The sequence below is a fragment of the Lipophrys pholis genome (assembly GCF_963383615.2).
Source record: "Lipophrys pholis genome assembly, chromosome: 6".
Lineage (NCBI taxonomy): Eukaryota > Metazoa > Chordata > Actinopteri > Blenniiformes > Blenniidae > Lipophrys > Lipophrys pholis.
The window spans coordinates 24466594-24484697 of NC_137629.1; positions in this window are offsets into that span (position 1 = coordinate 24466594).

Sequence of the window (18104 nt, forward strand, 5' to 3'; positions counted from 1 at the left end):
CTTTTACTTAACCACTTAGTCCAGATTGTTCTCCATTGGTATAAAATAGGATGCAAAGAAGCCCAGACATCCCCACGCAACACCCCACCCAGGCCAACCTGAAGACAGAATCTCTCCAGCAAGTCCTGGGCGGACTCCTCCCAGTTGTACATGTCGGAGGAGATGAGCGGGCATCAAAATCAGATGGCCGACCCTCCTCAACTGACTCCTCTCTATATGGAAGAATAGCGTTTCTACTTTAAGCCTCTCTTGGTTGGTCGAATTTTTCAGTCTTTGATAAAGAGTGTGAAGAAAGCCAGTTGCATCTGTGATCTCATTCTTACACTAAAGCCATGCAATATAATGCTTTTTTTATTGAGACATATATCATTTCAAATAAGAACGGAGACAAACCGATCAATCTACCTTCCAGAGTCCTACTTCCTCATGCGTCTCTTCTGGAAAACGAATTGCCCATTCTTGTCCTGGGTGTGGGTTATGGTATTTTGTAGAAACAGTACTAAACTTCCTGCCATATGATGGGCTGAATTATAAGTAACAGCATGTCCTGGAACCAGCCCAAGTCTTGGATCACACTGTTGTGTTGGACCAATATTTGTTTAACAGCATGTTTGGGCAAACTGAAGGCAAGCTCGAAAGAGGAGCATGGCAACAAAGGAAAATATGGGCAACGAACACATGATCTCCGGGTTCAGTCCAAGTTCAGAGAGTATTTGAGACTTAAAAACAACCCAGCATGCATTACACATACCTTCTGGTCTCACCCTTTCTCTCCCCTTCACAGTCTTTAAATAAACATGCCTTTCATTTTTTAAAAGTAACTAATTCAGGACAATCACTTAACATTGCTGCACAGACTCAACAATGCATAAATTACAAACTTGACAAGTGACACCACATCCTCGAGCAGCTTTCTCAGTTCCTGTATAGTCGAAGAGAAATGAAGAGCGAAAGGAGTGAGATACCAAGCAGATATAAACAATCCAACTGGTAAATCCTCCCGTTGCTTCTGCCATCTAGGTTCCATATCCAGAAAAGCTTGGGGAAAATCTAGAGTTCATATTAGTTCACAACTAAACCCTGACACACACACACACACACACACACACAGACACAGACACAGACACACACACACACACACACACACACACACACACACACACACACACACACACACACACACACACACACACACACACACACACACACACACACACACACACACACACACACACACACACACACACACACACACACACACACACACACACACACACACACACACACACACACACACACACACACAGTACGTAGATAAAGACCCCCCCAGTGTCTTGTGGCAGTAAGGCACATAAGTACTTGGCAGCTACATGCAACAAGGAAAATCCACAAACAGATCACATGTGGCCTAATGTATACAGAAACATCTGTTTTGGCACATACAGCATGAGCACATACTGCATACAGCTGACATCTCGCTACGACTTCGATGCTCTTCATCTCCATGCTTTTCTTGAGGAAAGAAAGAAAACCCCAAACTATCCTTTCTCACCTGAACTTGATAAAGGTGTATATTTTGCAAAGAAATCTATTCGAACTATTTTTATGTGATTAGATGCCTCTGTGGTGCGTTCACTTGTTGTGACCTTTACTTTCTGCACGATTGCTTTCATTTTGCAGTGAGAAATTGCACCACGGCACAGTACATGAGCATCATTTATTAAACTTATCACATGGCTGATGGTGAGACTTACAATAACACTTGTACATGATTAGTATAATTCATACATTCATCATTCTATCCTGTCCATCTGCAGCCCGTCCCTTTGGCACAAACTGTATGTATAGGATTATATAGCTGAGTTTAAATATGCTTATTATTTAACATTCACAAAATACTACATTGATACTATTAACTGCAAGATTTATAGTCTGATTTTTAAACTGCAATACAATTACAAAAAAAATCTGTATCACATCTGTAATCACTCTACTAACTGTTTTTTGAAAAAGCTACTATAATTCAAAAATTGCAAAAAACAATGGGATTTTGATCATAGTTAATGTCACTGACTGACTCATGTCAGCAATGACTGATAAGACTGATTAACTACAAGGTTAGTATGATAAACAACCAGTCATACATTATTTGTACCCCAGAGCACCTTTATTTAAACAAAAAAATTGACAATTTTGTATTGGATTCATTATTAAAGAACTCCATGAAGCTTGCTGCAGACAAATCGGCAAACGATTGGTTATAATGAAAGACTATTGGCAATTGTGATAAAAAAATAAAAAAAAACACCTCACATAGTCATAATCATTCCTGTGATATCGTCCCTATAGATGCAGCTCACACCTCCTTACATTTCCTCCAAAAGGCATGACGGTGACGCAAACATCGGTTACAAACATTAAACCCGTATATTTTTCATTCGGTTCTGAAATGAATTCCTTTAAAAACCTAAAGTAGGCCCACATCTGAGTTTTCGTAAATTCAAAAACAATCCCAGAACTACTTAACTGGACACGTACAAATTGTTTTCTGATTTTCAATGTTGTTTAATGACTATGATGCCACAGCCTGAGTTTTGAAATGATTGAAACACGGTACGAAGCCTTAAGGAGATTTTGTCACCCCCTCAGTGCTATCACCTGATCTCTTTTGCTGACAAATCAAACTTGTTAAACTTGACAAACAATCAATCCAAATGATCTGACCTGTAAGTCATTAACCCAATAAAGTAATGCGTTATGGATTTATGTCGCGTATCGTCCAATCCTCTCCTTTAGACTCAAGTCCGACCAGGGACAAGCGTGTGCTCATATTTGCAGAGAGGTCTTCCTGACGGGATGAAATGTGACGCAGGAGCCACCCTGTGTATTCTTGACAGGCAAGTCATCTGTGCAGTATTGACCAGCTCAGGCCAGAACAACAGCTATAAGCTTGGTAGTTTGTCAACGTGTGACAATCTTGACATTTCACTTCAAGCCTTTCATTTTGCTGGAGAAGCTAACCAGAGTGACACAAGGAACCGGAAGACAAATGGAAGTCACTCTGAATATGCTCACTGCAGATTTACAGGGAATCACGGCCAAAATGGTCAAGACCCCCGTGGAGACTTATGTTGTATGTCTTCGTACGTGCGGAGAGATAAATATTATGCACGTGTAAATTTGACATGTACTTGACAACTTAGTATCCAACTGGATCAGCGGGATGAGCTTACGTAATGAAGACAAACGCGGGTTGGGTGTTTTTGTAAACACTCCTCGTTCCTAAATGCAATACTCTCCAGCTGTAAAAACACCGGCTCCGTCCTGACGCTCATTTATCATGGTCCAACCGCTGCCAAGGTACACACAGAGGAGCCCAAAAACACACACAGTAAATGAACACATTTAGTGTCACTCATATGGTTCCATCAAGCGGCCATCATGCAATCGTTTTTCACGGAGGATCACCGAGACGCTGGATTTGTCCTCAAGCGGCCATCATGCAATCGGTTTTCACGGAGGATCACTGAGACGCTGGATTTGTCCTCAACTCCTCAAAGTGTCTCTGTAAGTGACATAAATGCGGCTCTGGTGGGATCTATGGCAACTCCACAAAATTGAGAGCAGATATGAGAAGTAAAGAGGTAAAAAGTAGTTTATAGCTTCAAATTGAAGCCATTCGTAAGTAAAGTAAATTGGCTGTTACTGTTTTTTATACCCAAAATGATTTTTGCAACCCTTTTATATGTTATTGATGGTAGTTAAATGTATTCTTTTAAACAACATTTACTTTAATATTTATATTATTAGAAACGGCTGCCTTTGCTGGCTGTATTAGAATTAATGCACATCTGTCATGTCTACACGCTGAGTAAGGCGATTTCCCTCCATCAAAACCATCTTTGTCACTATTCCATCCAGGACAAAATGTCTTTAAACTTAGAGTTATGATGATTTTCATGATGTAAGAACCTCCTTCCTCAATAGAAGCGAATGCACTGAAGACAGTCACGAGGTGTGTACTCTCATGTTCACATCCTGCTGCATTAGTATGGTCGATACGTCGGGAACTGAGAAAAACCTTCTCAGGTGCACTTTGAGAAAATCCTGCTTTATGTTAAATTAGTTATTTTAAATGCATGATATTTATAGATAAATTAATTGAAATTAACACATTGAAGTCCCAGTCCTATTGTTAGATTATTATTATAAATCTTTTTTTTTTTTGTACCATATAGTTTAATTTAGTTTCAGTCAGCTGGTGATTATAGGACCCTCATTGGCCCTCCGTATTGAAAGATTTGCAGACCCCTCTAATAATGTTTGACAGCGTCCAGCCTGTCAAACAACAGTGTTTTTGCCTTCATGTGAGCTGCAAACCTCGGGCGCATCACTCTCCCATCATTTTTATTTTCTCCTACCTTTTCTGTCACTCCTAACTGTCTCAAATCCAAACTTCTCATCCAGCCACATTGGGCTCATATTAACCAATGAGAAGATGAAGAAGCAACCACGTGTGCAGCTCGCGCTCACAGGACTTGTAATTCCTCCCTCTTTTGTGACAAAGTTCTTACTGTGTAAAGTACTACAAAAAAGAGAGTAAGGAGAGAAATTCATGCGCATTTAATCAACCGGATAACATGTAACAATCAGCTTCAAAGGGTGATTTTAATAAATATACACCAAAGAAGAAAGAGCCTCCCAACACACAGTGCGCACACACACACACTTCCTGCCCGTGTGTGTGAGCTGCCCAGTAATATATTCAGCTGCACATCTTCAGTATTTACTGAGCTTCTTTTGTCTGGCATCTCCTTAAAGGTGAAGATGTTTTAAAATCCCAGAGGACGACAGTGAGACTGGACGAGGCTGTAAACTGCTAATATACTATGACAATCAGCACACAACATCACAGCGTGTCGCCAATAATGATTAGAGGTCATCGGAGTGCTTAAAAAATGTTGCCACATAACAATATTGTTACCTTAGCATCATATTATTCAAGTAAAAGTAAATACAGTACTCGGCTAAAGAAAATACTCACTAATAGTGAAAAAGTACTTGGATCAAAACTTACTCAAGTAAGTAAATGCTTAGTCACAGTATTAAATTAAGAGGTGAAAATGTTTATACAATTGAACAATATACATTTTTAAATATTTCATATATTTTAACAGAATAACAAAAAAGAAACAAAAAAAAACTTTAGCCATGATAATTTGGCAATGAATATTTATATTTTTTTCCCCCAACAAGAAATTCCTGTGAAGGTAATCTTTTCCCTTACGATTTTGTAAACTTGTAAACAACAATAAAACCTCAGTAGTCATCAACCTACCTACATAAACTGCAGTTGGAAAAAATGACGTCTTTGTTTTAATGTATGGGGCTGGATGGTAGACCTGAAGTGTTTGCATGTTTCTCCCCCAAGCATTTCCCTCCCAGGTTCTTATTTCCATTTATGTGTTAAAGACTCACAATATAACAACATTGCAAAAGTTTTTGCAGCAATCTGTTGAAAGGAGCCGACACAAGCGTGTGTACAGCGAAAGAAGCTGTTTGGATTCCTGCGACATTAAGTGCAGCAGCAGCAGCTCTAACGGAGCCGGACTCATCCTGAAGGGTGGCCACTTTATACCCACTGATTTCACTGTAGAAACTGTGAATCTTACAAGTTGCCACTGTGGAGCCATCTGTGTATATTACACACGGCCCCACTCCCAGTTTGAAGACACACTTATTGATCTTGCTGCTAGCTGTTTAATAAAGTCAATGAACAGGAGCTGGCATGAGACAGTGTCTTGAAAGCAGTTTGAAGAGTTGTGAGAGAGCCGGCGGTGCTGCGATACTGGAGGAGGAGGAGGAAGCAGTGTGAGCTTATAATATTAGGAGGCAACGCTCAGCTCCAGTGGGCTCGTGACCTCGAGACCCCCAGATGTGACACTTTATGTCTGAATGCCATTTGAGTATCATTTCTCAATCAATGAATCTTGATTATTTGGGACGATTTTGGTTTCAGGAAAGTAACTGATCATCAACTTATATTACTTAAGTAAGATAAAGGGTTGCAGGATGGGGACTGCAGGGTGAAGGTGGGGAAGGATGACTGGATGAAAAGAGGAGGAGAGATGACGAATGAGAATGAAACCAGAGAATTAAGACAAACAGTGGTGGATGAGGTTACCAGGTATATAGAGACAGATGTCTCTGTATTGTTGAACTTCATGCATTCCTGGACAAACTAGATACTTTTGGTCGACTAATCCCACTTGTAAAACCACCGATTCCCCCCGGACAGGTCAGCGCTCCATCAGGACGAGGAGAGAGAGACATTCCAACACACTCACCAGGCATTTTTTTCATTAATCAATTACCCGCAAGTGTATGTTTTTCGACTGTGGGAGAAAAATGGAGCGCTGGGAGAAAAACCCAAACACACACAGAGAGAACCTAGAAATTCCACTTCGGAGTCCCAACCCAACATGTTGCTCCTCTGTGAGACGTTATGTTGCCGTTTCTGTGCATCTGACACCATCCTTCACAAAGGCACTGATTCTTAAAGTCTCTGTGGTACAGGTGTTTTTCTATTTTCTTTTAATAATTACACTTTTTTTTTTTTTTTTCTTAAAATGCCAGTTTGAGTTCTCATGCTCAAGGTAGAATTGTAGACTGTATAGTCAAGTGAGCTTCTTTACTCAGGAACTCAGGCGGGGGTAAGAGAAGATCTAAATGATAAGTGCATCTGGAGTTGACATCTCTTATTCTCTTTCTTCATATTAATTCAAGTGATATAAAAGGGAAAATTAAAGGAGAGTGTTGCTGCACGAGGCCCGCTCTGACCTCCAGTGCTGAGGAAATATACAGTGACTCTCGCTGAAATAGAAGATGTGAATCACCTCTTTCTTGTCCACTCAATAATTCAGTTGCAGCTGTTAATTAGATGCCAGTGTGGTCCACTTGTTGTCTCAGCTGCCAATTAGAAGGCAGCTCATGCATGACTGAGGGAACAGAGCGGCGCAGCCAGAGCGCCGCCCGCGATGTGACTGGGTGGCTTTCCTCACAGATGAAGGGGCAGCGCCTCAGAGGGTGGAGGGGGTTGGGTGGGTGGGGGGGGGGGGGTGGGGGGGGGGGTGGGGTGGGGGGGGGGGCAAGGGAACAGGCAGTCGGTAAATGTCTGAGCCAAAGTTATGCAACACTCAATCGATTGAAGAGTGTAAACATACAGCAGAAGCCACTTACCCAAGCCTGAAGACTGTGTTCTGTCAGCTCCCCGTCCCCGCTGAGGGACACTAAGCTGGGTGTGTGTGGGGTCTCTTCTCCAGACATCCCCGATGATTCAGAGCGTAAATGATCTGTGATGGGAGTGGATTTACAACCTTGAGGACGACTCCCGCTCGACGCATCCGTTGCACAATAGCTGAACTCGCCTCACATGTCTGAGACCTTTCTTGTAATGCGTTTCAGGAAATCCGACTGAAATTTGGGATTTATTCACGCTAATACAACTTGAAACGATCCCCGGATGCCATCAGATTTGGTGAGCGGCTCCAGGGGGTAAAACCATTGAATGGGTTAGTTACTTTATACAGGCAATGACGTCCATCTAGCCAATATTGTGGGATGATTTAACCGTGGAGATTACCAATTCCAAATATCATCCGACAGTCTGAAGAGCCACGGAATGCTTTTATTTACAAAGCACATCAAAGCATCCGGTTCAGTGTCACTGGCTGGACGGCACAGTGGAAATGAACACAATCCACAGATGGACCGATTAGATATCTGATCAAGTCTGAGAAGAATTATGCTACGTGTCGAACAGAAAAAAAACAACGGGAAATTAGAGAATGTTTGTGGTAACGGTTTCCCATTAATTTCATCCTTGTTCTTTAGTTGCGAAGTATCGATGGAGACCATGTGTCTGAGGACAACGCTTGCGCAAGTAAACAAAGAAACGTATTTTTCTCTCCTGGTAACGCATGAAATTCTTTTTCCTGAACTCATAGGGAATCTTCCCGCAGGCTAAAAACACACGCTGACTCACACTGGTGCATACTGATCAAATGCTTGCACTTCTATTTTTGTAAGGCCATTCAGAGCCATAACCTTAACCCTTTAAGCTTGCTCGTTTGAAATAAATCCCTGAAGTTGTGTGAGAAAGTAAAGACAAGTTCAAATGTTTTCACTTGCAGAAAATGACTAAAAGGTTCAAAACTCAGAAAGATTTTACAAGGATGCGTTTTGAACGCCGGGTTTCTCATTTTCTCGATGCAGGAATAGTGATCGCCTGCTTCACATTCAGACATGTTGTCAGACGTATAGATCCATATATATGAACGCTTAATTAATACAATTCAAGCACACGGTCAATGTGGCCGGAGGCTATTATGTGGGGCAGATCCAGGTGAGGATCCCAGGGTGATTAGAATGTCATTCAAATGCTTTTTTTTTTTTTTTTTTTCCTTTTTTTTTTTTTTTTTTTGTAGGGCGATCTGATTTCCAGCTCCCCTTGACCTCGTTACATCTGCCTCCCTTTGGGCAGCACAGTAAATGAGCGAGGTCGTCATGGTAAAACAGGCCCCGCCCATCAGCCACAGGCGCCCTTCGCGGCTGATTCGATTCTATCCACGCGGAGTCAAAAGTGCAGTAAACATTAGATCATGCTGTGATTAGTTTCATGTCTGCCACCATGAAACAGCAGCAGAGATTTTGTGCATTTTGTCGCATGCCGGAAGATTTTCAGCAACAGCTGGAGAGTGACGCCGTTTCATCGGAGGACTGGCCAAAAAAAAGAAAGAAAAAAGAAAAAGAAAAAAAAAAAGGTAGACATGAGTTTGTGGTAAATGAAGAGTCTCTCGCCTTCGTGTTTTGTGTGAAACAGTTGCAGTTTTTTTTAGCACTCTCTCATAGCACCTCCATTCGCACATTGACCCCTTTTTCAAACTGCTGCAAACTGCACATAACCCCGTAATGCAAGCAATCTGGAAACATTGCTCTCTCTGGGAGCCCCCTCCTACACCCCACCCCCCATCCCCCACCCCTGAAGATACAAAACTGATATGTCCCACTCAGGAAATACACTGCCTTGCACAGCCAGAAGTACTTGCTGCCGCTTTGTCTTGCCCTTTTTCAAAACATTCATTTTGGTCCCTCTTGTTCATATGTACCCCTTTTTCAGGATGATGTTAGCCGTATTTAGTCTCGAGGTTTCGTTTTAAGGTTAAAAGATGTTTTCCTGACGTTAGGCCAAAGAAGAGAAGTGAACTGAGGCAGAGGGATTCCTTCCAATCTGATATCGCCATAATCCTCTTTTGATGTGAACCTCAAGATTTTGGAGGAAAACTAGTTTTGAGTCCAACTGAATGTGTTTTCATTACCAACTTGACTTCTGCAGCTACAACATAGAACTACAACATTTTATTCAGTTGTATTTTGCTTTGGATGTTGACACGGTACATTAGACTGTAAATGCCTTAAGGATTTTAGGTGCAATGCCGAAGTATACGTGCTGACGAACTGCTTGTTTACCACAAATAGGGAGATGAAATGAGCACCAGCCAGTGTCGTGGAGCACACCAGCATGAGCAGCAAGAAGTTGAATCAAACATGGCAATTAAATGCCTCAATGGCCAGATGTGACATGATGGGCCTGATATAACAGTGAGGAGCTTTTGAACTGTTAACGTTGACACGGCAGAGAGATGCTTTTGAGAGGCAGTGGAAGTGTGAGTGTGTATTGCTTTTGGCCAAGAGGTGTGTGCAGGCATGCAGCGAAGGAATGAAAGCGTCACTACTGTCAGAATCAGGTGTTGGCTTTGGGTATCAATCACGTGAAAGTAGACAGCAGATTGAGGACAGACCGAACTACTTATTTTTGCTCATTTGTCCTTAAGCTTCCTCAGCTATCTTGATCCGAATGACACGCGTTTGTCCCAGATGAGTTGTCCCAAACAGTTCCATGGTTGTACTCGTTCTCTTAAATAAACTTGTTTTTACTTTCATCCACAAATGCTAATGAATAAACTGCAACGATGTGCTTCTCGGGATCATCAAATTGTTTGCTATATCTCAATCTTGGTCAGACTCAGCAGCAGCTGGATTGTTGTTGGATACAAGGCTGGGTTGGGTTATACTTTGAAACGTGTGCATAGCTTCATACTGTTTTACATCTTGATATTTACAAACTATTTAATCCACTTCTATTATTTCTAACCTTGCAATATGTGGTTTGAAAAAGCAAAGCGTGGTGTATGGAGTCTGTCACCCCCTGTTGGCTACTCTGAACATAAACAACACATTGGACACATTCTGTAGGAATGTGAGAGATCAAATGAAGAGTCACACAATCATACCGAAGACCAACAAGGTAACTGAAACATCACCATCATTACTGGATGAGTTTAATACCTCATCCATACAAATTAGGATGGACTTGTATAAGCTGCTACAGGGTCAGATGGTGGTACGTCACTCAGAGTGATGATCCATGCCGAGAATGGAGAGAAGAAGAGAAGAGAGGCATGAGCAATACCCCTGTGTGTGTGTGTGTGTGTGTGTGTGTGTGTGTGTGTGTGTGTGTGTGTGTGTGTGTGTGTGTGTGTGTGTGTGTGTGTGTGTGTGTGTGTGTGTGTGTGTGTGTGTGTGTGTGTGTGTGTGTGTGTGTGTGTGTGTGAACAGCCCTTCAGGATTGTGTTGAAGATAAACTATTCTACTCCTTGTCCTTTTTCCCCTCATTTTTCTTCATCTGTGTTCCGTCTGTGACAGCTGGGTTGCAGGTGTAGGTGCCACCCATGCTCATTTCTATTTCTATCACAACGACATTCTGTGGAACGACATACTGATTAAAATAACATGGAACCAGGAACATATGTTACAACAGATAGATGTGAAACTCAGTTCTTATACGTGATAATTGCAGTTAAAAGAAAAAGGGAAAGCTCCAGTTCATAGTCTTCCATTTTAAATTATTGTGGAATTGGGAGAATGTGACATAGTGTCAACAGAAAAATACATTTGAACAACAACAAAAAGACTATTAGAAGCTTTTTCAATCATTTGTCACTCTGAATTGAAAATAAAGTGATATTCCGCTTGGAAAACAGTTACCACACCCTTGTACCCATACTTACATGAACCGAGTACAATGGTGCAATCTGACAATGTCGGCAGTTTTCAACGGAAAAAAAATGACTCTCGCACAGGTTAACAAATCCATTTCACAGGGAGAAGGTCCCACTTTGAGCCTGGGATGCCTTCGTGAGGAATTTGCATGCTTTCCTGAGATGTGGTTGGTTAAAGTGGAAAGATGGAGGACAACCCAAAAAGGAAACTCAACACAATTATCACAGCACAGAAAATGTACTATTTTTATCAGTTGTCATAGTTTTGGTTAATTTTCTTTACTTTGTTTTTTGTTTTGTTTTTTGACACGAGCAGTTGAGGTTGGTGGCGTGCGTGCGTGCGTGCGTGCGTGCAGTCGTCTGGTCGTTGGCATGCGTCTGTGTGTTTATTTTCATAGTTTGTGAAGCACTTTTTGTACAACCTTTGTTTGAAAAGTGCTATACAAATAAAGTTTGATTTGATTTGATTTGATGAAATTCAACTCATTTGGAGAAAATAGTGTTCACTCGTTGAAATACATATTTTTCTCTGGTTGTGCACAGAGCAGTCTATGATACTGTAACACAGCTGGGTCACTCCTTCGGTACTCCAAAAAGCTGTACAGCAGAGCTCAAGTCTCACCCCGCCTCTTCTCTCAAAGATGAGTGAGATAAAACCTCACATACCATTAATCAGCATTCCAAACCTTTAAAGAAACCTAACTGACTGCTTTATGGCCTTAGATTCCTTCTACTGCTCCCGGTACCTGGAGCATATCCTCTGGACAATAAGAAATACATTAGAAGTGCCCATAAAGAGCCACTTGAACTTTTCTGTTTCCCAGCAGGAAAACCTGTGTTTTCTGGTATCTGTTAAACAATGGCATTTCCAGCGGGGCATGATACCGATTTTCCTTATTTCTCTGTCAACTTAGAAGCATTTTAATGATTGGTCATAAAAAGACTGAAAAAGGAATACACGTTAAATTTAGCAGGTGTCTTTTGTGGATAGTGGCCACACGTCACATTCGATTTAATAATGTAAATCTTTTACAATTTAAAACAGCAAAAATGCAAAAAAAAAAAAAAACCTGACTCATAGAGCCATGGACTCTGTATGACCACGGAAGGTGTGCGATTGTATCTGGCAAGATGAATTTAGCAGCAGATCCTCACCAATGTCAAAGTTGGTTAAATCCTTACCCTATTTTTCTAGTTTGTAACTTTGAAGACAGAATGTTGCCTCATATATCTCACATATATATATATCACCTATTAACACATACCACTTCACATTTCAGTGGTCAAAATGCATGTTTGACAAAAAGATATTATAAATCTTCACCTCTATCGATCTGCACTGTATTTATTAGGCGATATTCATCTTTCTTTGCTCATCACTCTTTCCATTGAAAAGGCTTGGTGTGCCACACATTTATTGTTTTTATTGTCCATATAATCAGGAGCATTTTTCACACACACAAAAAAAATAAAAAATAAACTGTTTCAAACTGTGAACGTAACCCTGAACCTGAGTTAACAGCCGGCCCAGTCACCAGTTCACTTTTAGTTCAACATGTGCGTGACGACTACAATAGCGGAGCTCAGAAACATCGAATCACCATGGCAACCGGAGAAAAACAAAGCCGTCTTCATCACAACGGTACTTAGGTGAACACATGTGCTGAATAAAGTCGGCGGCAGCAACAAAGAATAGACAAAATAATGTGAGAGCGATGCCTGAGTCATCGCGTCAGCTGGAATGGAGCGTTAAACATTTATCCTCTACAAATACTGCTGAAAAGGTGCTGATGACGTTTCTCCAATTATACTTAATACCATATGGCAACACAATGCAATTACAATTAAAAAAAAAAAAACCAGCTCACTCAGGTCATTCCTAGAAGCTTACAATTTCACAAGGAAGTCTTTTTGGTTTTTATCACCACATTACATCGAATACCTCAATTTAGTTCAACATCTGTTCAACTTTAACCCACAATAACATGGATATCGGCTGATGACTGTCGTATTTATCGGTGACCATCTCAGTGAACACCAAAAAAGGCAGAAGTAGAAAAATAGGAGCAGGGAAAACACAAACGTCAATATATTAATAGGTTAAACAGAATACATAGAAAAAAAAAAGTCCTTGATTTTGTAAACTATTTGTGTTAATACACTCGGTTTATTGTAACACACAAAAGTTTGATCCAGGAATCATTTGGGGATCAATCTTTGTGAATTACTTCAGCATCAGCAGCTCTCGGGTAAATGACAGATCATGTTATCGCACCTTCACGGAGGAATCTTTTAGTCACCCAGCAGGTGAGGATCGCAGAGTATGTTACCATGGCAACTGATCAGGATTTCACATCTTATTGCAATTCATTTCCGTCTTAACTGACAGCGGCTTCACACCTGCAGTGTTTAAAACCAGCAGTTTTGTTTACTAGTGAGGTGCAGCAGGGTGAGTGCGTCCACCACACAACTGGCCCAAATCCAGAACCAGGACTGAAGAGGTGGTGTGGTCGATGATGATGATGCATGGCGTCCAGGTTCAATGAGCATATCACATCCAAAAAGCTAAATGGGGAACATGTGGAAGAAAACTACATCGATTCTGTTGGGGGAACTCACATCTCTGCATTTAACCCATTTCAACCATACGTAACCTTAAACGGCACATGCCGGGAGCAGTGGGCCACCACAGAGCGGCGCCCGTGGAGCTGATGGGAGTCAAGCGCCGTGCTGAGGAAGCCACCAATCCCAAGTTCACTTCTCTGACCTTTCGGCCATCGCTGTGCACTTGTGAGTGACACGGAGCAGCCACTAACATTTGGGAACAATTGTGCTGAAAATTCACATCAAGTTCACTTGTGGATCTACACCAACTATTGTAAAAGCCAAACAACTCTGATGGCTTTCTGTAATCAGAACACATATACTGAGAGAGATTTATATTATTACTATCATATCTGTTATAAATGCTTTGTTTTAAGGTGTACATAGGATGCCACATTTCAAATAGATGCATCTCGCAATGCAGGAGAAGCAAAACTACAGTCACAACTTCATGTCAAATAGTCGTTTTAAATTAAATACCAAATGGTTTTGAAAGATTTTTGGAGTTACTGGTTGATCGGTTTCAAAAGCAATAAAGAGCCTTTGCTGAGGAGTGTGGTTCAAAACCTTTCTATAACCTATATCAATAAATAAATATCACTTTTACCAGTGACTCTTTTTACATTTTTTCTGAATTCTATATTTTTTTTGCTCCTTTGTTGGAAAAACTCATGTCCTTTTTATTTAGTTATTTTTTCAGAAATGGCAATATTGCTACCAATGAAGTGTATATGATAGAAACATTTCAAATTGCATACTTTTTGAAATTGCTCGCTACTCACAGACACGCGTGAACCAAATATGGGCATATATAGTTCAAAAACTAAAGCGGGGTGGCAGGAACATTTGGTCAACGGCACACATGCACACACACTTTCCCTATCCACATCTATCAGTGGCATGGCGGTGAATTAAAGAGGGGAGCAGCGAGTCCGTTTCCCCCTTTAATTAATAACCGTCTCTGTTATTATCAAAGCCACACTCTTCTTTAGCAGGGAGGAGAGAGGAAGCGCTCCTTCTATACCTCGTAAAAAAAAAAAAAAAAAAAAAAAACAGAGCGGGTGGTGAAAGGCTAAAATACAGTACATGTGAACTGTAACAGCAGTGAGCCATCTGTTAACAGTTTCTGATGGGAACAGTGGTAGAGGTTACACATTATGCATTTTATACTATGGGCACATATTTCAACCGTGTGTGTGTGTGTGTGTGTGTGTGTGTGTGTGTGTGTGTGTGTGTGTGTGTGTGTGTGTGTGTGTGTGTGTGTGTGTGTGTGTGTGTGTGTGTGTGTGTGTGTGTGTGTGTGTGTGTGTGTGTGTGTGTGTGTGTGTTGGGGTTAGGGGGACTGGAGTCTAATAACAACCTTGATACTATTCTCACAGAGGCCTCTGAAGTTGCTTCCACTCCATCAAGTCAGTGTGTGGTTGCCTGGCAACCGAGGGTCCGGTGTTCCCGAGCGGCGTTGTTTGTTCCCTACGACTGATCCGCCAGAGAGGGGGAAGATGGGCGGAGGTGAGGACGAGAGGAGGAAAGACACAAATTGGTAAATGGAAGACGCCGCCTCGAGGGGCCCTGAATCAATGCCTGAGCAAACAAGCTCCGTCTGTCTCTCTCAGCCGGCCGCCATCTTTCTCTCCGTCGGACAAATCTTCTGCTTCACCGTCTTGCCTTGCTCTCTCTGACCCTCTTTTATTTTCAATCTTTTATTCGGTTTTGACTAATTCACATGCACTATGCCGACTAATTAATTCCATTTTTTTTTTTTTTTTTTTTTTACTTCAAAATGTCCTTAATTTCCTGCAAATTATTCCGACTTCTGTCTCCCCGGCCCAGAGGCTGTTGTCTCACCACTTCACTTTCTCTGTTCTTCTCCTCTTCCAGCTCCTTTTTTTTTTTCTATTTCTGTAACATCAATAAACTGATAAAACAGGCCACAAATTGGAATCCTGGCCTAATGTGGGGGAAAATGACTGGTGATCCGACTTCAGGGCTTCCACACTCCACAAACACACACTCTGCTGTTCGCTGATATTTCTCATGACTCCAAGCTTTTCTCACATCCACTAATTTTCCTCTCGCTTTAGAAATGTATCCAATTCATAAACCCCACGACTTCCATTTCCAGAAAAGGAAAAGAAAACTGCCTGCGTTACCAAAGTAAAAGGAAAATGATGGTTCTCTAAACGCCAACTAGAATTATGTTGTTGTTGTTTTTTCAACATCGTTTCTGGTCGCCGCGCCAGTTTTCCTTTGCATTAAATGAGAAAGCCAGCGGCAGCCCAGCTCATGGAGAAACAAACAGCTTTCACCGTCGGCATAACAGACAAGTGTACTGGTCAGTGTCCACAAATTCCATGAGAAGTCTGAAAGGTTGGGGAAGCAGAGCTTCCAACATGAGTTTTTTTTTTCTTCTTTCTGGAGAGAGCGGCAGAGATTCCAACCATCCACACTCAGCACACAGCCAAGGTGCTAATTGGTGGTTGTGGGTCAGCTCGCAGAGTCGGAAGTGCAAGAGACCGAATTTACGAGTTTCTTTACAGATGCTGCCGTGCGTTCCCGAAGACTTTACAAGTGGAAGTTTACGGGGAGAAAATGTGAAGAATTCCAGTTTCGTTATTTAATCACATGGTATTATTAATAATTATGAGCATGTTTTGGTATTTATGTTTACGAAGAATGACTTGACTTTCTTCTTTGAGTTTTCTTATGAACAGTCTGAGACTGAATTTCTTTCAATCGAGAAATCACAAAGTGTGGTTCACATGGACGCTGAATATAATGATTTAAGTCAGCGGCTCAGTGCCATGATGCTTTGCACACCGACGCGGCGACTTTGTGTAACAGACATGCAAACAGTAACGCAATCTGCTGTGCCGTTTGCATGAAGCCCGATTATATCAGACAAAGCTGAGGCTCGTTTATGCTTCATGTACACAAGGAAAACAGATATTTAAGCTACAAACAGCGCGACGTCAGAATGCGTGTTTACATTCACCGCCACTGTCATACGTGGCACTAACGTCACTTTATAATGCATAAATTAACTGTCACGCATGAATAGATTCCTGATGGCTTATGGGTAAAACAGCAGTGAGTCTTAGTGCTGAGAAGTCGGGAAGTCTGGTGCAATTGACTGTTACCACAAACCCAGCCTTGATTTGGAAGGAACGTATCACAATATTGAAAAGAGTTTAAAATCAAGTGTGATGACTGTCGCTCGGATTTTCTTCAGTTCGCCTGTTAAACAGATTTACTGGACTTGCTTGCTGCATGTCCTTTGTGTGTATTACTGAGGCCTGGAGTCACCCGACAACTGTATTACAATACTGCCCGATTGTTTTAACCCTTAACACTAATATAGTTTGAAAATCAATTTCCATCCTTTTGACAACCGAGACGATTCGGTTTACTCTTTAGCAAACACGCCAGCTACCTTTTTTTTTTTTTTTTTCCATGTCAAACATAAGCAACATTTCCCATTCGATGTGCTGTGTGACTCTTTCATAAGCCGAACCAAAATAACTGTGGCTTGACCAAATCATTCCACAGACCAGCTTTATGACAGCAGCAGTCAAAACAGCTTCGTACCCGGTGAAGCATTCTGTGGAAAATGTGGAGATCCAGTCTTGCATTTCATTTTGAGGTTCCAGAACGCTCTATGACATCCGCGCACATCTTCACTACTTTGACAAACCTCGGACTCGCTCTTCAGCGAGCCGTCATTTGGGCAGATTGTTATGGAAATATCATATTCAGCTAAAGCATGCCTCGTCTTTGGAAGAGTAGGTTAATGGATCCTGACAGATCGTGTTACGTAAAGGTTGAGACAAAAAAAATCAATCTGTTCAATTTGGTCCCAAAAGAGTCGGGTTTAGAGCAAACAGTCTACCTGGCCTTTCTGCTTCAGTTCAGCTGACATTAGTAGTGAACGCTAACCAGATAGGGGGCCCAGCGCAGTGCGTGCACACACACACACACACACACACACACACACACACACACACACACACACACACACACACACACACACACACACACACACACACACACACACACACACACACACACACACACACACACACACACACACACACACACACACACACACACACACACACACACACACACACACACACACACACACACACACACACACACACACACACACACACACACACACACACACACACACACACACACACACGCACACAGCAGACACACGCACAGATGCATGCACGTACACACACCCTACCGAGGACACAATGTACTCAGCACCATCTCTTGTTCTTCTGCTGCTTTTTCACCCTTTCCCCCCTTCCTTAACCTAATTATATCTGTCCTTCTTTCGCCTCCCTTGCACTGCAGTGCTGGCATTCTCACTGC